The 26115-nt window shown below is 48.8% G+C and overlaps 1 pseudogene; it reads right to left on the bottom strand.

Moving 5' to 3' along the window:
* LOC136513647 (uncharacterized) lies at positions 1–26115 on the bottom strand (annotated as a pseudogene).

Raw genomic sequence — 26115 nt, 5'->3', positions numbered from 1 at the left:
CTACAGTTTCAAGTAGACGCCTTTCATGTGCAGGAAGCCAGTGGCCAAGCACCAAAAGACTATCTCCAGGAGGACGAACACCAAGGTGCCCCATCGTTTCGAGTGGAAGATGGCCTGGAGCAGAGATTCAGTAACATCCACCTGAAAGACACGGGGGGGGGGGGGGGGGGGGGGGGGGGGGGGGGGGGGGGGGGGGTTTCCCCTATTATGTTTAGCACTTTGATTTTGGTATGCACAAAATATTGATGCAAGTGTGAGAACAAATAACAGATTTGGCAACACACGAGACATTTACCAGGTTGTTCTCAGGTGACCGCCAATAAAACCCTTGAATAAGGGTGGGGAACAGCTCACAAGCAGCCAGAACGTAGACTATAAGTGCGTTCATGCCCATCCAATGGAATAGTACGAAGGGCTTCTTAATATGAATAACATCAACCTGCAAAATAGACAGAGCTTTGTAATGTTAGCTAAACCACTATTTTTCTTGTGTGAACACAGCAAGGGAAGGCGGCGCCGCACTAACCCCCTGCTGTGACACTGTAGCGCTGCAGGTGCAGGCGCCGCACCGCTCACCTGCAGCACTGTAGGAACAGGCAGTGGCCGGCGCAGAGTCAGCCCTGTCAGGTTATCTAGTTACTGTTGCAGCATGTGCGTTGTACTAGGACTAGATGGATAGAGTTGCATAAATAGCCTACCATGGCAACTCAGTAAAGAGAGTTCAGATTTGCCATCTCACAGACAGGGCTTCTGGTGTCTTGTATTGTGCGTGCTTGCTCTGTTCTCCCTTCTTCTTCTAGCTCCAGACATAGTGTGGGTACGGACAACATCCTGTTCGTGGTCGGCACAGCTAGTGGGTGCTCGGCAACACTAGCGGGTGCTCGGCAAGTCCGGCGGAGTGGTTCACTCGCCTCAGCCGGTGATCCTGTGGGGCAACAAGTGGTATCAGAGCCGTACAAGCGCCATCGCCAATCTAACCGAAGGCGACGACAGGCGGTTCTGAGTTGGGCGACAGCAGTGGCACTGCTGCGGCTGCCCAGCCACGAGAGGAGGTGGTTGTTCGCACGGTGCGGGAGGTCAGCGGGACCAGTTGGCCGACGCTGACTCGCACCAACTATGGAGAGTGGTCGGTGACCATGAAGGTCAAGCTCAGAGCCCGACCGCTCTGGCATGCTGTTGACAAGGGCACTGACAATGAGGAAGATGACATGTCAGCGCTGGAGGCTATCCTCGCTGCTGTACCGGCGGAGTATAGGGAGTCGTTGGGGACGAAGAGCTCGGCTAAGGAGGCATGGGAGGCTATTGCGGCGATGCGCGTCGGTTCCGACCGCACAAAGAAGGCGACAGCCCAGCTTCTGAAGCAGGAGTACGCCCTCCTCAAGTTCAAGGATGGTGAAACGGTGGAGGACTTCTCTCTCCGCCTGCAGACTCTCATCAGCAAGCTGAAGAGCCACGGCGTCACCATCGACGAAGAGGAGGCGGTCTCCAAGTACCTCCACTCCGTTCCGGCAAAGTACATCCAGATCACTCTGTCCATACAGACGATATTGGACTTGTCCACCCTCACCATTGAGGATGTGACAGGCCGTCTGCGGGCGGTGGACGAACGCCTGGAGCAGGCGACAGCAATGAAGGATAGCGGAAAACTCCTGCTGACGGAAGAGGAGTGGGCTGCTCGGAGGAACTCCGGGAAGGCAGCCTCCTCTAGTCGCGGTGGCAAGGGCAAGCACCGCTGACAGGGCTTCTTCGAAGAAGAAGCAAGTCGACCACAACGCCTGTCGGTGTTGCGGGAAGATGGGCCATTGGGCACGAGAGTGCCCAAATCGCAAGAAGGAGAAAAAGGCTCAGGCTCACTTGACGAAAGTCGATGATGAGGATGAGGCCACTATCCTGATGGCGACGTTCTGTGCACTGCACGACATCGAGGCCGAGGAGAGGGAAGAGGTGACGACGGTGGAAGGACCTGGGAAGGCCCTAAAGACCGTCAACCTCGACGAACCACGCGCTTAAGTTCACCTCGGGCATGTGGGCGCCGACCAGGAGCAGCGGTGGTATCTGGACTCCGGTGCCAGCAACCACATGACGGGCTCCAAGGAATCCTTCTCCGAGCTCGACGGCGATGTTACCGGTTCGGTGAAGTTTGGTGACGGCTCAAGGGTGGCTATCCAAGGGCGCGGCACCATCATCTTCAGATGCCAGAACGGGGAGCACCATGCGCTAACGGATGTATACTACATCCCGTAGCTGCGTTCCAGCATCATCAGCATTGGTCAGCTGGATGAGCGTGGTAGCGAAGTTCTGATCAAGGACGGCATCCTAAGGATCAGAGACTAGGAGCAGCGACTTCTTGCCAAGGTGAAGAGGTCCCTGAACCGGTTGTACCTGCTCGACCTAAAGGTAGAGCAGCCAGTGTGCCTGGCGGCAAGGCACTCCGAGGAACCGTGGATGTGGCATGCCCGGTTTGGACATCTCAACTTCGACGCGCTTGGTCGGCTGGGGCAGATGGTCCGAGGGCTACCCCACATCAAGCACGGAGGCGAGCTGTGTGACAGCTGCCTGGCCGGGAAGCAGAGGAGGCTACCTTTCCCAAAGGCGGCCAAGTATCACGCGAAGGAAGCTCTCGAGCTCGTTCATGGCGGCCTCTGTGGGCCGATCACGCCTGCTACATGCGGTGGTCGGCGGTACTTCCTCCTGCTCATGGATGATTGCAGTCGCTACATGTGGCTGCAACTCCTGACGAGCAAGGACGAAGCGGCGGGGGCGATCAAGAAGTTCAAGACGCGCACGGAGGCCGAGAGCGGCAAGAAGCTCCGCGTGCTGAGGACTGATCGCGGCGGTGAATTCACTTCGGTGGAGTTTGCTGTGTACTGCACGGATCAGGGTGTGGGGCAACACCACACCGCGCCGTACTCGCCACAATAGAATGGCATGGTGGAGAGATGGAACCAGACGGTGGTCGGCATGGCCCGATCCATGATGAAGGCCAAAGGGATGTCGGCAAAGTTCTGGGAAGAGGCGGTGACCATGGCGGTGTTCATCCTCAACCGCGCTTCGACCAAGGCCCTGACGGGCAAGACGCCGTTCGAAGCTTGGTATGGGTGCAAGCCGAACGTGTCATTCCTCCGGACATTCGGTTGCATCGGCCACGTTAGGAAGACGAAACTGAACCTTACCAAGCTAGAGGACAGGAGCACACCCATGGTGTTCCTGGGCTACGCACAGGGTACCAAGGCGTTCCAGCTCTACGACCCACGCGGAGACAAAGTGCTTGTCTTGCGCGACGTCGTGTTCGACGAGAAGGCGGCTTGGGACTGGAGCAGTCCGAGCACGGGGGAAGCTGGCGGCTTCACCAGCACCTTCGTCGTCGAGCACTTGGTCATCCATGGCGGTGGAGACGCTGTGGAACAGGTGCCAAGCACTCCGGGAGGAGAGCCGAGCACTCTGGCGGTAGAGTCGAGCACTTCTGGGGCAGTGCCGAGCACTTCAGGAGGGATGCCGACCACTCCGGGAGGAGTGTCGTGCACTTCTGGAGGGATGCCGAGCACGCCAGGAGTGGAGCCGGGAGGGTCTGAAGAGGTGGTGACCACTTCAGAACGGGTGCCAAGCACTCCCGTGGCGGAGCCAAGACGTCTTGCAGTGGTGCCGACCACTCCAAGACTGAGGCTGGACACTCCTACAGTATGGCCGAACACTGTAGGAGTAATAACGAGCTGTCCAGAAGCGGTGCCGAGCACTTCAGGTGCTATGCAAGGCATTTCGGCGGAACAGGGAACTCCATCGACACCGATCGAGTTCGCCTCACCTCCAAGTGACATCACTGAGTTCGTGGGCGCCTACCACGAAGGTGAGGAGTTGAGGTTCCACAGGCTGGACGACATCGTCGGCGGCACAGGTCCCTCAGGTCTGGCGGGTAGGCTGCTCAACAACGCAGAGCTGCTACTCGTCAGTGCAGAGGAACCATCCACGTTCGCGCTAGCCGAGCACGATGGAAACTGGCGACGGGCGATGCTAGAGGAGATGAAGGCGATCGTGGAAAACGAGGCTTGGCAGCTCGTCGATCCAACTCCAGGATGTCGTCCGATCAGCCTGAAGTGGGTGTACAAGATCAAAAGGGACGAGCACGGCGCCATTGTCAAGCACAAGGCGCGCCTCGTCGCCCGAGGCTTTGTACAGCACGAAGGCATCGACTTCGAGGAGGTCTTTGCACTAGTAGCGCGTATGGAGTCGGTCCGTTTGCTACTTGCTTTGGCAGCAGCAAAGGACTGGCACGTCCATCACTTGGACGTTAAATCAGCCTTCCTCAACGGCGAGCTGGCGGAAACGGTCTTCATTAGGCAACCTCCAGGGTTCGCCGGAAAGGGAGAGGAGCATAGGATGCTCAGACTGCGCAAGGCGCTCTACGGGCTGCGGCAAGCCCCTCGAGCATGAAACGCCGCCACGTTGGGCGAGCTTGGGTTTCTAAGGTGCGCAACCGAGCACGCGCTCTACACGCGATGACGGGGGAAGGAAGAGCTCGTGGTCGGCGTGTATGTGGATGACTTAATCGTCACCGGCGCGCGCACGGAGGACATCAACAGCTTCAAGCGCGAGATGGCAGCTCGTTTTCGAATGAGCGATCTCGGCGCACTCTCCTACTACCTCGGCATCGAGGTGAGACAAGAGAAGGAGGAACTCACGCTCGGTCAGAGCGCGTATGCCTCCAAGCTGTTGGAGAGGAGCGGCATGGTGGAGTGCAAGCCATGCGTGACTCCGATGGAGGACCGGTTGAAGCTGACAAAGGCCAGTACTGCGGCGAAGGTGGATGCAACACTCTACCGGAGCATCGTCGGCGGTCTGCGCTACCTAGTCCACACGAGGCCGGACATTGCGTTCACCATAGGCTACGTCAGTCGCTTCATGGAAGATCCCAAAGAGGATCACTGGGCTGCGGTGAAGCGGCTACTACGCTACGTAAAGGGGACGGTGAATCATGGAATCATCTTCCCAAAGACCGGCGGGAGTAGGCTGCAGCTCACGGTGTTCAGCGAGACAGACATGGCGGGGGACATCGACGGACGACGGAGCACCTCTGGCGTGCTCGTCCTCCTCGGGTCAGCCCCAATTTCATGGCTGTCGCTGAAAAAGAAGGTGGTGGCGCTATCTACGTGCGAGGCAGAGTACATAGCAGCGGCCACAGCGGCGTGCCAAGTTGTGTGGCTACGTCGGCTGCTGGGTGAGCTGACCGGCGTGGAAGCTCACCCACCAGCACTGATGGTGGACAACCAGCCCGCCATCGCCCTCGCGAAGAATCCGGTTCTGCACGACCGGAGTAAACACATCGACGTGAAGTTTCACTTCCTCAGGGACTGTGTCGATGGAGGGCAGATCGTCATCGAGTTCGTCGAAACTGGTCGGCAGCTCGCGGACGTCCTCACCAAGCCGCTCGGACGACTTCGACTCACGGAGCTGAAGGAGATGATCGGCATGAAGGGGGTACAAGGTTTAGCAGTAGGATTAGGGGAAGATTGTTAGCTAATCCACTGTTTTCCTTGTGTGAACACAGCAAGGGAAGGCGGCGCCGCACTGGCCCCCTACTGTGACACTGTAGCGCTGCAGGTGCAGGTGCCGCACCGCTCACCTACAGCACTGTAGGAACAGGCAGTGGCCGGCGCAGAGTCAGCCCTGTCAGGTTATCTAGTTACTGTTGCAGCATGTGCGCTGTACTAGGACTAGATGGATAGAGTTGTATAAATAGCCTACCATGGCAACTCAGTAAAGAGAGTTCAGATTTGCCATCTCACAGACAGGGCTTCTGGTGTCTTGTATTGTGCGTGCTTGCTCTGTTCTCCCTTCTTTTTCTAGCTCCAGACATAGTGTGGGTACGGACAACATCCTGTTCGTGGTCGGCATGGCTCGTGGGTGCTCGGCAACACTACCGGGTGCTCGGCAAGTCCGGCGGAGTGGTTCACTCGCCTCAGCCGGTGATCCTGTGGGCCAACAAGTAATAGGATGCATCTGAACCATCTGGTAGTAGCAAGTTTTGCCTTCTAATAATCTACTAGTTTGTTACAATACAATGCACAGACTTTATACAAACTAATGTAAGGGCACAAATAGTCATACCAAAACAAGGACTACAAAAAAAATGATATCAAGAATAACATGCTGTTCTTTAGTAATAATATCCACTTATCCAGAGATGATTCAGCACTCGCAATTTAGCAAACGAAAATGAGATTATTAGAATATAAAACTTACTATGTAGTACAACAGCAGCAACAAGAACCCAGATACTCCTCCAGCGAGTAGCATGTAACTCACTGTATACAAAGGCTTGCTGAAAGGCATGCCTTAAAACCAGCATATACATGTATGTGAGACCCAGAAACTGAAGGATTGGTTAAAATCATAAAATTATGCATGACAGATTCTTGCAAATATGTGGTTACCTAATAATAGCACTAAAAACGCTGAGATTATCAGCACCACAGAAGCTAGCAGACATATTAGCACTCGCTGTGAATGATTCTGCAGCAGAAGCAAGGTTAATTTGGAAATGACATTCCGTTACACAATTTTATTTTGTTCAACACTAAAGGGTTCCTACAGATAAGCATATGGTTTAGAAGGTACTGCATTTCAAGTGGCATACCTTGCAATGAATTAAAACATGTCCAAAGAACAAACCAACAAAGCAAGTAACCGCCGCCATCAGCGTACTGCAAAATCAAAATGGGACGTTACCCTGATTTGCCTTCAATAGATGTGCTTAGCTAATTTTGGTTGGGGCAAGGAACAAAGTATGGTTCATGTAGGATTAGATGTTTTTGCTCCTTGAATGGGTCATATGTTTATTTTACAGAGCAACGGATGACAACAGAATGTAGACATAACTACCTTAATAAACCCTCGGGATCAAATGGAACCAGGCACCAATCTGGTGCATTCGGAGGAAGTGGTCCATAATCAGGAGAATTGATACTGCATTCCTATGGGATGAAATTAAAAGGAAAAAAGAAGATAAGTTATGCTTAGGATATGCTATTATGAAATTTCTGTCCTATAAAAATTTAACAACTTTTGAGTGAAGAAGAGTAAAAAGTAAACATGCCCATTTCTTGAATGAGGACCTTTGTCCTTTTGTAGACTGGGTTCTTGTACAGGTGATTTTCACCAAGCAAAACTCGATCTACCAAGCCAACTGCATTGAAAGGTGGTCCAAGACTACCTCTGACTCCACATTGGATCTGCAAATTACCAAAAACAAGTGCAACAAGGTAAGTATTATGATTAGTAATTTGGCAGTAAAAATAAAGGGAGTAGTGGAAAAAGTTTTCAACTATTCAATTTGATTATAATCACTTTTCTCCCCTAGGTTTTCTGTTTTCAAACCCGCAAACAACTGGTGGCTCCCAAAAATGCTGGTTGGAACTGGCACTTAGAAAACCTGCTGATATTTTCTAATTTACACTTCAACTAAGTTCAAATTTCTAACTTCCACATGATTACTGGCAGGGAACTCTTTCTAAGTGTACTGGTAACTGCCCAGGTTCTCAATCCCTTTCCAATCCTAAAAAGCATTTTTAGTGTAATTTCCCACACAAAAACAATATCAACACAGTGAATGCTAAAATTTGAATCTTAAAATACACCAACTACTTTTGCAGATGTAAGTACAAAAAAAAATCTAGCTAATCAGTCAACACAAATGGTGCCAAAGCATAGTAGGTGGAAAATACATCAACCGGAAATAGCTGAATTACAGCAGCTTAAGTACATCTCATCCTTTCAAACATATACACACATTGTAATCATGTTATTAAAGCATTGAAAATTATATACAGTATCGAAAGCAGAAAATGTTGTCTCACATAAGACAATTCTCCATTATACAAGTAATTAGAATAAACCGAAGATTCTCTTCTTACCATCTTTGTTTCAATTGAATTGCTTGGGATTGAAAGGGTTGAATTGCTAGTTTGAGTTTCAAATTCCCAGTTTGAAACATAAAGGCCAAATACCAAGGCAACATAAAGTACTGTAATAGCTATGGCCATGAACCTTCAGAAGATAAACAAATGTCAGTATTTGTATTAATACATTTTGGTTTTCATAATAAATTCTGAGGTACTCACACGGCTAAACTCATATGCAGTACACCCAAACTACAAAGCTCTTATAAGTTGTAGCTAACTGGCTATACAGCTAAATCTTATGTAAACACCGCAGTTTGAACATGACATACATAAGGACTGTTGGAAGTGACATAACTCAGTCTAACACACACACACACAAAGTAGTCACACGGCTGAAGGCTTGTTGTTGCTGCTGCAATAGCTTACTTATTCATTTACATAGTTGCATATGCATACGAAGTATAGGACGGTTTTGTGTATGAACTTACCTAGTGCAAGTTGACTGTTGTACTGCAATCAACAGTCTACAGCTACTGACATAGTTGCAGGATAAGCCTGAAATACTAGCTTGCTAGCTAAGGAACACTAAGAAGCCCATTGGTGGAGCCTGGCAGGAGCTAAGGGGATCTCCCTGCTCACTGCCGGAGGAGCAGTCTAAAGGACCGCTGTAGCTGTTGGGTCATCCTTTTGTTTTAACCGGTGATTTAGTTTCCATGTACTAGTGGGTGTGTGTGGGTTTGGGTCTATGTATGACTCTTTTTTCTTCTATTAATACAATGATACGCAACTCTCCTGCGTGTTTGAGAAAAAAAAAAGTCTACCGAAAGGTCCAGACTACTGTTTGGCTGCTTGATTTTCAGCCTTCCAAAAGAAGTTGATGTGGAGTTGCAGACATGTGCAAGACTCTCTGCCATAGCCCAGAATTTCAAAGCTTGCATAAATAAAGGATAGCGTTGCTAACAGATAACTAGACAGGTTGTTCTGGGTTACAGAAAATATAACTTGAAGGCAGAGTTCACTTTATTGAACCAAGGGAAATAATCATAGTGAAGAACTAGGCCAGAAGTTCAAGTGTACATTACCGAAATGATGAATAAGGATTTTTAAAAGAATAAAAACATAGAAACAATCTTTCTCCAAATTAAAATGCTGCCCATATTGACTAACCACTCCATGAAGTATTTCTTCACAAATGATACAGGTGAATCGACCAAATTATTGTTGACAAGTCAAATCTCTGGCATTGCTGCTACAAAGTATCCAATAGCTATCCTCTACAAGTACAAGAAGCATGATAGCAATAAGAAATCAAATTTTCAAACATTACATGAATAGAAAAGAAATGGAATACACCAACTTAGATAAATAGGCTTGTTTTATTTATCACCTGCAGCACACCTAGCCATCGAATATGATCCAAATCGACACCATAAGTTAGTTTGTGTTGTCCATGAATGTATCCTCCTACAAGTACAAAAGAACAGAAGGATAAAGTCCAACCTGATAGGAATCCCACAAAATGGGTCGATGAGAGCTACTTGGCCAAGAACTAGCGATAAGTATAACCTTGCAAAATCACACCCAATATGAAAAGTTTTGAAGCCCGAATTGCAGCCTTCTTAGTTGCGGCTGTCTTGTTTGGCATTTTCTGCAGTCCAACATCTGCAACTGTCAGAGGTTATTTTTATCCTAATAAATGATTACATTGTTGAAAGGTCCTTGTTTGGTTTTGGTAATTGAGTGACAACTTAGGTGGACTAATTGTATTTATGTGAGATACACAGGTGATTAGTCCACAGGTACATGTGTGTGAGCAACATATGCCATGGAGGTGAAAATGGCTTGGAGATGTAGCAAAGCTCACACATATGATGATGAAGGAGCTTAAATGCACATGAGACATGACATTGAGTCATGTGATCAAGGTGGAGAAGATCAAGACAAGACTTGGCTTGATGGACTGGTTGCAAGCGTGAAGGGCAAGTCGAAGGCTTTGGAGTGATGGACCGCGTGGCGGTGAAGCTTGAGCAAGACTTGGCGCCGATGGATGATGGCAACGGTGAAGAGCAAGTAAAGTCAAGATCGATGAACCAATATGATCACGTGATGATATGAAGTGGATCATATCATTGTTGATCGTGTTGGTGCATGTGTTGCATCGACATTGAAGGAGATGGAATGGAAATGCGCAAGGCAAAGGTATAACCTAGGGCATTTCATTTCACCGGTCATAGGTGTGTAGAGAAGTTTATGACCGAGTTTAGGATAGATGGCCGTACTATCAAGAGGTGCAAACTTGTTTGCATATCGGTCATTTAGTGCCACTCGAGTGATCTAACTTTGCATCGTCGCTAGGATCGAGTGACGTGGCAAGTTGAGTGGCTAACATCCCTTGGGAAATGTTTGTGAAAATGCTAACACATGTGCACAAGGTGAGACACTTGGTGGTTAGCACACTTGAGCAAGGCTGGAGAAAAAAACGAGTTAGTGTCGCTGGTTATACAGTGACCGGACGCTGGACCTCTGAGGGACCGGCGCGTCCGGTCATGTGTGACAGAGAGATGCTGGCGTCGGTCTACTGACCGGACGCTGGGTCGCTCAGCGACCAGACGCTGAAGGGCTACGTCCGGTCAAGTGGTCGGTCTGCACAGTGCTTAGGGTTAAGCACCGGACGCTGGGCTGTGTCCGATCAAGCATGACCGGACGCGTCCGGTCGATAAAAATTAGTTTTGGACCCTTACTGGAAACGACTGGATGCTGAGGGTTCAGCGTCCGGTCAACTGACCGGAGCGTCCAATCGGTCAAGGCAGATGACCGTTGGAGTCAGACATGTGGCTGACTATGAACGACCGGACGCTGGGGACTCAGCGTCCGGTCAACCGACCGGAGCGTCTGGTCGACCCAACCGTTGCCCAGTGAAGGGGTAACGGCTAGTTTAGCCCCTGGGGCTATAAATAGAAGTGACCCTCGGCCATGGCTGGTGTGGAGCACCTAAGGGGACTTAGTGTCCATGCTTGTGAGTGCTTGGGAGCCCTCCATCACACATATGCTTGATAGTGATCATCCGATAGTGTGAGTGAGCGATTCTAGTGCGATTGCATCGTGAGGTTGCATCGAGTGGCACTAGGTGATCGAGTTGCAAGCCGGTGGTGCTTGTTACTCTTGGAGGTTGCCACCTCCTAGACGGCTTGGTGGTGGTCTCCGTCGGAGCCCGCAAGAAGCTTGTGCGGCACTCCGGAGAAGTGCTTGTGAAGGGCATTGTGCTCGCCCCGCAGGAGCCGCGAAGAGCAACTCTAGTAAAGCGTGTCATTGAGCTACCCTCACTCAAGGGGTAGGTTCTTGCGGCGCCCGATGTGCGGGCTTAGCGGGTGATGCTAATTAGCCGCCGAACCACCAAGTGAGCGGTCGACACAACGGGGACTAGCGTGTTGGCAAGCACGTGAACCTCGGGAGAAAAATCATTGTGTCAACCTTGTTCTTCCCGTTGGTTTGCATCCCTATTACACAAACTTGCAATTACTTCTATACATATTAAGCTTGTGTTGTTGCTCTTGTGATTAGATAGCTTGTGTAGCTTGCTAATTACCTTCTTGCTTGTGTAGCATAGAAGTAGCTCCCTTGCGTGGCTAATTTGGTTTTAGTAACCTTGTTAGTCATATTGCTTAGTTTGTGTAGCTAAGTATTTGCGCTCTCTAATTAGGCATTGGTTGCCTTGTTATTGAGCATTGCTAGTGAGCATTAGTTAGCTTTGTGCCTTTGCTTACTAGCATGTGTAGGAGCTCCCTGGTATCTTAAAGTACTAGTGGCATAGGTTTGTGTAACCTTGCTCCTAGAATTGTTTAGGAGAGCTCTAGCTAGCCCGTCACCTTAATTGTATAATTAGTATCTTTGCAAGGTGCTAGTGAACATATATAGAGGGGTATAGTCTTTGCTAGACTGATTGATTTAATTCTGCATTTATATCGGTTAGCCGACGCGATTATTTTTAGAAAGGACTATTCACCCCCCCCCCTCTCTAGTCTGCCATCTCGACCCTTCAAGTGGTATCAGAGCCCGGTCTCTCATTTGTGGTCTTCACCGACCCGAGAGGATGGCGGCTTATGGGCTAGATGTTGATTGTCCACACATTTTTTATGGCACACACTTTACACGATGAAAAAATTGGATGATGTGTAATTTTAAGTTTATTTGCCCTCAAATGTGGTGGATGGTAGATGTAGGCTTTTCTCATGTGTTGGATGAAGATAATCTAACTCAAGCACAAGAGAAATGCCTAGATCTTGACATCCAAGCTACTAACATCATGTATAGATCTTTGCATGATTGCATATTTGGAGAGATCATTGACATGAAGACCGCCCATGAGATTTGAAGTTATCTCAATGAGAAATATGGGACGGTCTCCGATGATGATGATGATGAGCACAAGGAGGAGGCACATGAGTGTGTTGAGCATAACCACAATTTGATGATTGTGGAAGATTGCTCCACCTCATGGTCAAGTGATGATGATGATGATCGATCCACTACAAGTTCACTTGACAAGGTTGATGATGATGCCACAAGTGTTGCAAGTTATGATGCTACCCCATGCACACTTGATGGTGATGATGATTCATGCTCAAGCCATGATGAAAATGCTACTACAAGCTCTCCAACTACATCACATTGCTTTATGTCACAAGGTGACACTAAGGTATCTAATGCAAATGTGATTGATCTTGATTCATATGAGGAGCTTCTAGATAGGTATGGTTGCATGATCAAAGCATTAGAAAAAGAGATGGCTAAAACCAAGAAATTGAAAAATGATAACTCTTTTCTAAAGAACACATGTGAACAACAAAAGCATCTACTTTATATTACTACTTGTTCACATGAGGAGCTAAAATTGGCTCATGAGGAACTAAGTGTTGCTCATGATAACTTCGTACAAGACCATGCTTTTCTCACTATGGAGATTTCAAATGGAAAGACTAAAACTAGTGAGAGCTCATCACATGGGTCAATTGATCAATCACATATTATTGCTAACCCTTGTGATATAGGCAAGAAGCATGTATCCACCTCTTGTGATGATTTATTAGATATGCCATGCTCTTCACATATAGATGCTTGTTCTACTTCTATGTCTTGTGAGACTAACCTTTTGAAGGAGAACAATGAGCTCAAAAATAAAGTGAAGAATTTGAGCAATAAGTTAGAGAGGTGCTACAACTCAAAAGTCACCTTTGAGCACATGTTGAAGACTCAAAGAAACTATGGTGACAAGTGTGGCCTTGGCTTCAAGAAGAAGATGACAAAGGGCGAAATGAAGAGAGAAAGAAAGATGAAGAAGCTACAACAAAGAAAGCTCTCTCATACCATGTGCTACCGGTGTCATGAAGCGGAACACTTTGCAAATGGTTGCCCTAACATCGAGAAGCTCAAGAAGCTAAAAGAAGAAGAGAGGCTAAAGCATGTCAAGTGCTTCAAGTGCGGCACTTGGGGTCATCTTACCTCGATGTGCCCAACCAAGCAATTGGTGAAGCAACAAGTGAAGCCTCAACCAAAGCCACAAGTTGAGCAAGAGAAGACACCCCAAGTTCAAATCAAGATCAACCATGAAGATGGTGGTGACTTGATGAAGAAGAAGAAGAAAACAAGAAGGGGTAGAAAGGCAAGGCATCCAATACAAACTCAAGATGCCAAGATGATGAACAAGAATGAAGATGAGAAGAAAGATTATGCTCACATCAAGTGCTTCAAGTGTGGAAGTATAGGACACTTTGCCTCTAAGTATCCTAACAAGCTTGAGAAGAAGGCTCAAGCAATCCATAAGAGGCAAGGCAATAAGAAGCACCACATGAGCAAGGAAGAGAAGGCTCAATCAAAGAGAAAGTGCTACTCATGCCAGGAAAGGGGACACATGGTACATTCATGTCCCCTAGGTAAAATTTCTAAGCCTATTTCAATTGATGATCATGATATGCTTAGAAAGGATGGTAATGGTACATCTATGGTCGCTATTGCAAAACATCCCGCTACTCATACTAAGGCATTGACTAAGTATGTTGCTCCTAACTTGAGAGGACCCAAAATTATTTGGGTACCATCAAAAAGTGGATGAATGTGTGTAGGTACCATTGGCATTGGAGGCTTGATTCAATTGATTTCATATTGATCATCATATGTTGAATCAAGATATGAAGCCTAATGCATATCCTAACCCAATGCCATGATAGTTGAGTGAAGTCTAAGTGCTACAACATACAAGTGTCATATTCAAGTTGTGGTGATTTATTGGATTATGTGATGGCTTAAAAATATTTGAATTGAAAGCTTGCTATTTGGATGATCATGAGTTAACCAAGGTATATCTCTTGTTGATCACGTCATTTGGGTGCATATGAGTTGATTGAATTGGATATATATATATATATGCAAAGTTGCTTGCTATAAGATGTTTGAATGGATAAATTGATTAGTAATCAAATTTGGATTGATTTGTGTTGGATAAATTTATGATATGACATTTAGTGAGTGGTTTGAATGGATATATGTCTTATGGAAGTATTCAAATAAGTTAGTTTCAAGATTGATTCATATTTGGTGAAGTATAGCTCAATTGTTTGAAATCTGTCCCATCTTGCAAAATCTGAGCTAGCTGTGATCTTAGCCATGTTTGAGTGATCAAATCTTATTAGATTGGCATGAAAATTGGTGTACATGCTCTAGACTTATAATATGAGATGCTGTAGAAATTTCATGGAAATTGGATAAGAAATGCTTCGGTTTTGGAGTGGTTCTTGTCAGCTATAGTGCAGCAGTTTTCAGCATGTAGCAGTGGTGGAAGAATTAAAATTTGGCAGCAATATAAAAGTCAAATGAAGCTAAAATTTTTACAGCTACTAGATATGCTTACTTCTTTGGAGAGATATGCTTACTTCTTTGGAGAGTTAAGAATCTGCCAAAAAAGTGACAAGTATTGGATTGATCTAGAGTCACTTTGATTGAAAGATCCTCAAGTTGGAAACATGTTTACAAGTGTTTGAGGTACCTAAGTTAGGTTTTGAGATAATCTAGAAGCATGATATACAAAGAGTACAAGGTCATTTGATTGAGGAGTGTACTTTGCACACTTTTGGTACTCAAGATGAAGATCAAGATCAAACTTAAGTTGGAATTGAAGTTTAAGTTCTAGATGTGATTGGAAATCTATTGGTAGAAAGAAAAGAACTTAAACAAGTAGAAAGAAAAGGACTTAAAGAAGGAATCAAGGTTACTCATCAAGTTAAGTCCATCACTTGGATCAATCAATCATGTTAATTCAAGTGAGTATCTAGAATGGTTCTTGGAGAAAGGTCACTTCTCCCTAGTGTAGGGGCTTGCCGCCTATGAGTAGGTAAACCAAGTGTGGTACTTGGAAGGCTAACATGGAAGTGGTGATCCGAGGGACATTTAAGATGCTTAGTTGAAGCAATCAAAAGGATTGATCAAGAAAAGCAAGCAACACCCAAAAGAGAGCTAGTTATTTCCAAGTGGCATTCTCAAATTGATGCTCTCATGCAAGCAAGAATCATAAGATGAAGCAAGTCAACCACAACAAAAAAGTGCACTTGATCATAGGTGGTATTCATGTCATATGGGTGAAGAATGAAATTCAAATTGGTATCTATTGGTCTTCACCAAGCTTCAAATTGGACTTTACATTGCTATTGGAGTAATGAATTAGAATCTATGTGACTATCCTCTACTCCAACATAGCAAAGGTATCATTGTAATGTGCATGATCATTTGATCCCTTACTAGTATGCGGTTAGTGCATATAGTACATGCTTCATAGGATCATGCATTACAAATGAAATGTTTGAAATTCATAGCCTACCACTATTGCTTGAATGATTACTTGATCTAGTGGTTAGTATATGAATTTGTTCATGAGCTAGTGATCCCAAGTACTTTACTTAATTTGGATTGCTAAACAAGTGACAAGTACAACATTGACAAGATAACCCTTAAAAGAGGTGTGAAGAAGTTTGTCATTGGTTCAAACCGGACTTGAAAGCTTAAGCAAATCAATTTAGTTCAAGTCACATAAGAAGCTCATGATAATGATAAAAGTACAAGCACAAGACAACAATGCAAATGGATATTTAATTTGTATGTTTCAAGTGGTATCTAGACTTAAGTATCTCATCAAGAATTCATAAGTAATGTCTAGATCAACCCACAAGTGATATCCTATAAGTGGTACTCATAAAGATAGCAAATGTTCAAGAAATGGTTTCATTGAAAAATCCAACAAGTGGTTCCATACTAGAAAATTATTTAAAATGGTATCACACTCTTCAATTGGTATCCTACAATTGGTATCAATCATAAAAAATGATGGTTCCACAAGTGATCCTCAACTTTAAGTAATCAAAAATGAAGAATGCATCCCTCACCTACAAGAGCTTAAGTGTATAAAATGGATGACCCATACATAGAATGATAAGATAAAGTTACAAGTTGTAAATGGTATCTGCATGTAGTGTCATTCCAACAATCAAGTAATGTCCATAAAAAATGCAAGATTCAAGTCTCAACCATCTACCCCAAAGTGCATACCTTTGCATCAATAAGAAACATACCCTTTATGGAAATTGATGACAAAGGGGGAGAAATTGTACAAAGATATGATATGATATGAAAAATATGGGGGAGAAATTGTACCATGGGGGAGAGAATGTACAAAGGAAAGAGATAAGAACATGGACATGGACAAAGAGGGAGCAACATTGGAGAAAAGAAAAGGATCAAAATTCTTGGACACAAGAAGCACACAAATAGGGGGAGCAAGCTCATGAACTTTGATTGATTGCATTTGATATGTGCATATTCATGTGCTTGCTTGCATTGCATAAAACTTTCAAATTCAATATGCATGCTTGTGTGGTGTATGCTAGTTGTAGAACTTGAATGATGATTTGATAACTAGCATGCATGGGATGATAGCTAGACACTTGGTATGCTTTACAAGTAATGCTAGTACCTTGTTTTTAATGTTGATCTCATGAGGTATCTAGTGTTTTTATTACCAAGTGATATCTAGCTAATCATGGTGCTAAGGATGAACTTAAAGGTGCAACTATGATTGGTATCACGCTTCAAAGGTTTATTCTATACACCTTAGCACCATTCGGTAGTAATTACTCTCCCATAATTTAAATCTATGCATATGTGCAAGCTTAAAATTAAATACTATAGCATATATGTAGGGGGAGCTAATACTACCATTTCGGGTTTGTGATACTTGTCCAAAATCATTTACACATGGTAAAATTGCTTGGGCAAGCAACATGAATCCAAAAGAGCTTAATTTATATATCTTTGTAGAGTTGTCATCAATTACCAAAAAGGGGGAGATTGAAAGGTCCTTGTTTGGTTTTGGTAACTAAGTGACAACTTAGGTGGACTAATTGTGTTTATGTGAGATACACAAGTGATTAGTCCATAGGTACATGTGTGTGAGCAACATATGCCATGGAGGTGAAAATGGCTTAGAGATGTTGCAAAGCTCACACATGTGATGATGAAGGAGCTTAAATGCACATGAGACATGACATTGAGTCATGTGATCAAGGTGGAGAAGATCAAGACAAGACTTGGCTTGATGGACCGGTTACAAGCGTGAAGGGCAAGTCGAAGGCTTTGGAGTGATGGACCACGTGGCGGTGAAGCTTGAGCAAGACTTGGCGCCGATGAACGATGGCAACGGTGAAGTGCAAGTAAAGTCAAGATCGATGAACCAATATGATCACGTGATGATATGAAGTGGATCATATCATTGTTGATCATGTTGGTGCATGTGTTGCATCAACATTGAAGGAGATGGAATGGAAATGCGCAAGGCAAAGGTAGAACCTAGGGCATTTCATTTCACCGGTCATAGGTGTGTAGAGAATTTTATGACCGGGTTTAGGATAGATGGCCATACTATCAAGAGGGCAAACTTGTTTGCATATCGGTCATTTAGCGCCACTTGAGTGATCTAACTTTGCATCATCGCTAGGATCGAGTGACGTGGCAAGTTGAGTGGCTAACATCCCTTGGGAAATGTTTGTGAAAATGCTAACACATGTGCACAAGGTGAGACACTTGGTGGTTAGCACACTTGAGCAAGGGTGGAGAAAAAACGAGTTAGTGTCGCTGGTTATACAGTGACCAGACGCTGGACCTCTGAGGGACCGGCGCATCCGATCATGTGTGACAGAGAGATGCTGGCGTCGGTCTACTGACCGGACACTGGGTCGCTCGGCGATCGGACGCTGAAGGGCTGCGTCCGGTCAAGTGGTCGGTCTGCACAGTGCTTAGGGTTAAGCACCAGACGCTGGGCTGTGTCCGGTCAAGCATGACCGGACGCGTCCGGTCGATAAAAATCGGTTTTGGACCCTTACTGGAAACGACCGGACGCTGAGGGTTCAGCGTCCGGTCAACTGACCGGAGCGTCCGATCGGTCAAGGCAGATGACCGTTGGAGTCAGGCACGTGGCTGACTATGAGCAACCGGACGTTGGGGGCTCAGCGTCCGGTCAACCGACCGGAGCGTCCGGTCGACCTAACCGTTGCCCAGTGAAGGGGTAACGGCTAGTTTAGCCCTTGGGGCTATAAATAGAAGTGGCCCTCGGCCATGGCTGGTGTGGAGCACCTAAGGGGACTTAGTGTCCATGCTTATGAGTGCTTGGGAGCCCTCCATCACACATATGCTTGATAGTGATCATCCGATAGTGTGAGTGAGCGATTCTAGTGCGATTGCATCATGAGGTTGCATCGAGTGGCACTAGGTGATCGAGTTGCAAGCCGGTGGTGCTTGTTACTCTTGGAGGTTGCCACCTCCTAGATGGCTTGGTGGTGGTCTCCGTCGGAGCCCGCAAGAAGCTTGTGTGGCGCTCCGGAGAAGTGCTTGTGAGGGGCATTGTGCTCGCCCCACGGGAGCCGCGAAGAACAACTCTAGTAAAGCATGTCATTGAGCTACCCTCACTCAAGGGGTAGGTTCTTGCGGCGCCCGACGTGCGGGCTTAGCAGGTGATGCTAATTAGCCGCCGAACCATCAAGTGAGCGGTCGACACAATGGGGACTAGCGTGTTGGCAAGCACGTCAACCTCGGGAGAAAAATTATCGTGTCAACCTTGTTCTTCCTGTTGGTTTGCATCCCCATTACACAAGCTTGCAATTACTTCTATACATATTAAGCTTGTGTTGTTGCTCTTGTGATTAGATAGCTTGTGTAGCTTGCTAATTACCTTCTTGCTTGTGTAGCATAGAAGTAGCTCCCTTGCGTGGCTAATTTGGTTTTAGTGACCTTGTTAGTCACATTGCTTAGTTTGTGTAGCTAAGTATTTGCGCTCTCTAATTAGGCATTGGTTGCCTTTGTTATTGAGCATTGCTAGTGAGCATTAGTTAGCTTTGTGCCTTTGCTTACTAGCATGTGTAGGAGCTCCCTAGTATCTTAAAGTACTAGTGGCATAGGTTTGTGTAACCTTGCTCCTAGAATTGTTTAGGAGAGCTCTAGCTAGCCCGTCACCTTAATTGTATAATTAGTATCTTTGCAAGGTGCTAGTGAACATATATAGAGGGGTGTAGTCTTTGCTAGACCGATTGATTTAATTCCACATTTATATCGGTTAGCCGACGCGATTATTTTTAGAAATGACTATTCACCCCCCCTCTAGTCCGCCATCTCGACCCTTCAATTGTGCACCAAGCACCAACCATCCAAGGAAGATATACAAACAAACTGTATTATGGATAGAGCACAACAGATGTAAAGAGTGATGTTTGTTAGCTAATCTACTGTTACCTTGTGTGAACACAGCAAGGGAAAGGCGGCGCCGCACTGGCCCCCTACTGTGACACTATAGCGCTGTAGGTGCAGGCGCTGCACCGCTCACCTACGGCACTATAGGAACAGGCAGTGGCCGGCGCAGAGTTAGCCCTGTCAGGTTATCTAGTTACTGTTGCAGCATGTGCGCTGTACTAGGAATAGATGGATAGAGTTATATAAATAGCCTACTGTGGCAACTCAGTAAAGAGGGTTCATATTTACCATCACACAGACAGGGCTTCTGGTGTCTTGTATTGTGCGTGCTTGCTCTATTCTCCCTTCTTCTTCTAGCTCCAGACATAGTGTAGGTACGGACAACAATCCTGTTCGTGGTCGGCACGGCTAGTGGGTGCTCGGCAACACTAGCGGGTGCTCGGTAAGATCGGCAGAGTGGTTCCCTCGCCTGAGCCAGTGATCCAAGTGGGCCAACAAGTGGTATCGGAGCCGTACAAGCATCGTCGCCAATCTAACCGATGGCGACGGCAGGCGGTTCTGAGTTGGGCGACAGCAGTGGTACTATTGTGGCTGCCCAGCCACGAGAGGAGGTGGTTGTTCACATGGTGCAGGAGGTCAGCGGGACCAGTTGGCCAATGCTGACTCGCACCAACTTTGGAGAGTGGTCGGTGACCATGAAGGTCAAGCTCAGAGCCTGACGGCTCTGGAATGCTGTTCACAAGGGCACCGACAACGAGGAAGATGACATGTCATTGCTGGAGGCTATCCTCGCTGCTGTACCGGCGGAGTACAGGGAGTCATTGGGGACGAAGAGCTCGGCTAAGGAGGCATGGGAGGCTATTGCGGCGATGCGCATCGGTTCCGACCGCGTAAAGAAGGCGATGGCCCAGCTTCTGAAGCAGGAGTACGCCCTCCTCAAGTTCAAGGATGGTGAAATGGTGGAGAACTTCTCCCTCCGCCTGCAGACGCTCATCAGCAAGCTGAAGAGCCACGGCGTCACCATCGACGAAGAGGAGGCGGTCTCCAAGTACATCCACTCCGTTCCGGCAAAGTATATCCAGATCGCTCTCTCCATAGAGACGATGCTGGACTTGTCCACCCTCACGATTGAGGATGTGATAGGCCGTCTACGGGCGATGGACGAGCGCCTAGAGCAAGCGACAGCAACGAAGGACAGCGGGAAACTCTTGCTGATGGAAGAGGAGTGGGCTGCTCGGAGGAACTCCGGGAAGGCAGCCTCCTCCAGTCACGGTGGCAAGGGCAAGCACCACGATAGGGCTTCTTCGGAGAAGAAGCAAGTCGACCCCAACGCCTATCGGTGTTGCGGGATGATGGGCCACCGGGCACGAGAGTGCCCAAATCGCAAGAAGGAGAAAAAGGCTCAGGCTCACCTGGCGAAAGCCAATGATGAGGATGAGGCCACTATCCTGATGGCGACGTTCTGTGCACTGCACGACGTCGATGCCGAGGAGAGGGAAGAGGCGACGATGGTGGAAGGACCTAGGAAGGCCCTAAAGACCGTCAACCTCGACGAACCACGCGCCCAAGTTCACCTCGGGCATGTGGGCGCCGACCAGGAGCAGCGGTGGTATCTGGACTCCGGTGCCAGCAACCACATGATGGGCTCCAAGGAATCCTTCTCCGAGCTCGACGACGATGTTACCGGTTTGGTGAAGTTTGGTTATGGCTCAAGGGTGGCTATCCAAGGGCGCGGCACCATCAGCTTCAGATGCCAGAACGGGGAGCACCGCGCGCTAACGGATGTATACTACATCCCACAGCTGCGTTCTAGCATCATCAGCATTGGTCAGCTGGATGAGCGCGGTAGTGAAGTTCTGATCAAGGACGACGTTCTGAGGATCAGAGACCGAGAGCAGTGACTTCTTGCTAAGGTGAAGAGGTCCCTGAACCGGTTGTACCTGCTCGACCTGAAGGTAGAGCAGCTGGTGTGCCCGGCGGCAAGGCACTCTGAGGAACCGTAGATGTGGCATGCCCGGTTCGGACATCTTAGCTTCGATGCGCTTGGTCGGCTGGGGCAGATGGTCCGAGGGCTACCCCACATCAAGCATGGAGGCGAGCCATGTGACAGCTGTCTGGCTGGGAAGCAGAGGAGGCTACCTTTCCCAAAGGCGGCCAAGTATCATGCGAAGGAAGCTCTCGAGCTCGTTCACGGCGACCTCTACGGGCTGATCACGCTTGCTACATGCGGTGGTCGGCGGTACTTCCTCCTACTCGTGGACGATTGCAGTCGCTACATGTGGCTGCAACTCCTGACGAGCAAGGACAAAGCGGCAGGGGTGATCAAGAAGTTCAAGACACGCGCAGAGGCCGAGAGCGGCAAGAAGCTCCGCGTGCTGAGGACTGATCGCGGTGGTGAATTCACTTCGGTGGAGTTCGCTGCGTACTGCGCGGATCAGGGTGTGGGGCAACACCACACCGCGCCATACTCGCCACAACAGAATGGCGTGGTGGAGCGACGGAACCAGACGGTGGTCGGCATGGCCCGATCCATGATGAATGCCAAAGGGATGCCGGCAAAGTTCTAGGGAGAGGCGGTGACCACGGCGGTGTTCATCCTCAACCGCGCTCCGACCAAGGCCGTGACGGGCAAAACGTCGTTCGAAGCTTGGTACCTGTGCAAGCTGAACATGTCATTCCTCCGGACATTCGGTTCATCGGCCATGTCAGGAAGACAAAGCCAAACCTCACCAAGCTAGTGGACAGGAGCACACCCATGGTGTTCCTAGGCTACGCGGAGGGTACCAAGGCATACCAGCTCTACGACCCACGCGGAGACAAAGTGCTTGTCTCGCGCGACGTCGTGTTTGACGAGAAGGCAGCTTGGGACTGGAGTAGTCTGAGCACGGGGGAAGCTGGCGGCTTCACCAGCACCTTCATCGTCGAGCACTTGGTCATCCACGGCGGTGGAGACGCTGCGGAACAGGTGCCAAGCACTCCGGGAGGAGAGCCGAGCACTCCGGCGGTAGAGTCAAGCACTTCTGGGGCAGTGCCGAGCACTTCGGGAGGGATGCCGACCACTTCGAGAGGAGTGTCATGCACTTCTGGAGGGATGCCGAGCACGCCAGGAGTGGAGCCAGGAGGGTCTAAAGAGGTGGCGACCACTTCAGAACGGGTGCCGAGCACTCCCGTGGCGGAGCCAAGACGTCTTACAGTGGTGCCGACCACTCCAAGACTGAGGCTAGACACTCCTACAGTGTGGTCAAACACTGAAGGAGTAATGACGAGCTGTCCAGAAGCGGTGGCGAGCACTTCAGGTGCTATGCAGGGCACTCCGACGGAACAGGGAACTCCATCGACGCCGATCGAGTTCGCCTCACCTCCAAGTGACATCACTGAGTTCGTGGACGCCTACCATGAAGGTGAGGAATTGAGGTTCCGCAGGCTGGACGACATCGTTGGCGGCATAGGTCCCTCAGGTCTGGCGGGTAGGCTGCTCAACGACGCAGAGCGCGATGGAAACTGACGACGGGCGATGCTGGAGGAGATGAAGGCGATCGAGGAAAACGAGACTTGGCAGCTCATCGATCCACCTCCAGGATGCCGTCCGATCAGCCTGAAGTGGGTGTACAAGGTCAAAAGGGACGAGCTCAACGCCATTGTCAAGCACAAAGCGCGCCTCATTGCCCGAGGCTTTGTACAGCGCGAAGGCATCAACTTCGAGGAGGTCTTTGCACCAGTAGCGCGTATGGAGTCGGTCCGTTTGCTACTTGCTTTGGCAGCAGCAAAGGACTGTCGTGTCCATCACTTGGACGTTAAATCGGCCTTCCTCAATGGCGAGCTGGCGGAAACGGTCTTCGTCAGGCAACCTCCTGGGTTCGCCGTCAAGGGAGAGGAGCATAGGGTGCTCCGACTGCGCAAGGCGCTCTACGAGCTGCGGCAAGCCACTCGAGCATGGAACGCCAGGCTTGACGCCACGCTGGGCGAGCTTGGGTTTCAGATGTGCGCAACCGAGCACGCGCTCTACACGCGACGACGGGGAAGGAAGAGCTCGTGGTCGGCGTGTATGTGGATGACTTGATCGTCACCGGCGCGCGCACGAAGGACATCAACAGCTTCAAGCACGAGATGGCAGCTTGTTTTAAAATGAGCGATCTCGGCGCACTCTCATACAACCTCGGCATCGAGGTGAGACAGGGGAAGGAGGAACTCACGCTCGGTCAGAGCGCGTATGCCTCCAAGCTGTTGGAGAGGAGCGGCATGGTGGAGTGCAAGCCATGCGTGACTCCGATGGAGGAGCGGCTGAAGCTGACGAATGCCAGTACTGCGGCGAAGGTGGATGCAACACTCTACCAGAGCATCGTCGGCGATCTGCGCTACCTAGTCCACATGAGGCCGGACATTATGTTCGTCGTGGGCTACGTCAGTCGCTTCATGGAGGATCACTGGGCTGCGGTGAAGCGGCTACTACGCTACGTAAAGGGGACGGTGAATCATGAAATCATCTTCCCAAAGACCGGCGGGAGTAGGCTGCAGCTCACGGTGTTCAGCGATGCAGACATGGCGGGGGACATCGACGGACGACGGAGCACCTCTGGCGTGCTCGTCTTGCTCGGGTCAGCCCCAATTTCATGGCTGTCGCTGAAACAGAAGGTGGTGGCGCTATCTACGTGCGAGACAGAGTACGTAGCAGCGGCCACAGCGGCGTGCCAAGTTGTGTGGCTACGTCGGCTGCTGGGCGAGCTGACCGGCGTGGAAGCTCACCCACCAGCACTGATGGTGGACAACCAGCCCGCCATCGCCCTCGCGAAGAATCCGGTTCTGCACGACCGAAGTAAACACATCGACGTAAAGTTCTACTTCCTCAGGGACTGTGTCGATGGAGGGCAGATCGTCATCGAGTTCGTCGAAACTGGTCGACAGCTCGCGGACGTCCTCACCAAACCGCTCGGACAACTTCGACTCACGGAGCTGAAGGAGATGATCGGCATGGAGGGGTACAAGGGTTAGCAGTAGGATTAGGGAAAGATTGTTAGCTAATCTACTGTTACCTTGTGTGAACACGGCAAGGGAAAGGCGGCGCCGCACTGGCCCCCTGCTGTGACACTGTAGCGCTGCAGATGCAGGCACCGCACCGCTCACCTGCGGCACTGTAGGAACAGGCAGTGGCCGGCGCAGAGTCAGCCCTGTCAGGTTATCTAGTTACTGTTGTAGCATGTGCGCTGTACTAGGACTAGATGGATAGAGTTGTATAAATAGCCTACCGTGGCAACTCAGTAAATAGAGTTCAGATTTGCCATCACACAGACAGGGCTTCTAGTGTCTTGTATTGTGCGTGCTTGCTCAGTTCTCCCTTCTTCTTCTAGCTCCAGACATAGTGTGGGTACGGACAACAATCCTGTTCGTGGTCGGCACGGCTAGTGGGTGCTCGGCAATACTAGCGGGTGCTCGGCAAAATCGGCGGAGTGGTTCACTCGCCTGAGCCGGTGATCCAAGTGGGCCAACAATGTTTGTTCCTAGCAACTAAAGTGTAATGTGAAATCTTACATCATACTTCATCTACAAAGTAGAACTAGCATCCCTCTTATATCCAATGATCATGCATCGCATCTTTTCAATGGTAACCATATCATTGTTTTTGGCATAGGAGCAGCAAGAGAAATGGTTTACAGAATTTCAAGTTGATGAGGTAGCCAAAGTCAACAGATTTCACCAAGGATGTTTTCAATAATCCATTGCCCTGGAAAGTAGGATATGTCTGCAAGTATCTAGCCTTTATACTCAGAAAAAGTGTTGACTTCACCATTTGGCAATCGCAGAGCTCAACAAGCGCTCTCAAATTTCCCCTTCTATTTGAGGGGCAATTGAATAGCTCAACAAATTCCCAACCCATATGGTGGCATCAATTCGTAGCAGCCAGTGGCCCAGGGTTCAGGATAATAAATCCAAAGATCCAACATTCTAGATTGGTTGCTTCATTCATACTGTGCTCGAGCAGCTAGTAGTTAGTAGTTCAGCATACTACCTTGAAGACGAGTGCGGCGGAGACACCGATGATGAAGAGGAAGGCGGGCATGACGAAGTCCGCCACCGTAACCCCGAACCACGGTGCATGGTTGATGCCCGGCCACGCGCCGCCAGCGTCGTCCACGAGTATCATCATCTGCGCACGCAACCAGAGTCCACGCCTGAATTTAGGAGCCGCCGTGCAAAGAACCAGCATGATCTGGATAGAATTTTCACTCACGGCGACGGTGAAGCCGCGGAACACGTCCAGCGAGGCCACTCTCTCCGGCTTCCGCTGCTCCTCGGGCTGCGCCGCCGCAGCATCTAGGGGCGGATGCTGAGGGTACAGGGGGTCAGTGTATGGGTGGATCTCTTCGGTCGGGGCGAGCAGGGGGCGGCGGCGGTCGGAGTCGTCACCGTCGCCGGTGATGGAGACGACGGTGTCGTCCATTTT

The sequence above is a fragment of the Miscanthus floridulus genome, chromosome 16 (genome assembly GCF_019320115.1).
Source record: "Miscanthus floridulus cultivar M001 chromosome 16, ASM1932011v1, whole genome shotgun sequence".
In the NCBI taxonomy this organism is placed as follows: domain Eukaryota; kingdom Viridiplantae; phylum Streptophyta; class Magnoliopsida; order Poales; family Poaceae; genus Miscanthus; species Miscanthus floridulus.
The sequence above is the reverse complement of the archived record's forward strand: the minus strand, read 5'-3'. Positions and strand labels throughout refer to the sequence as shown.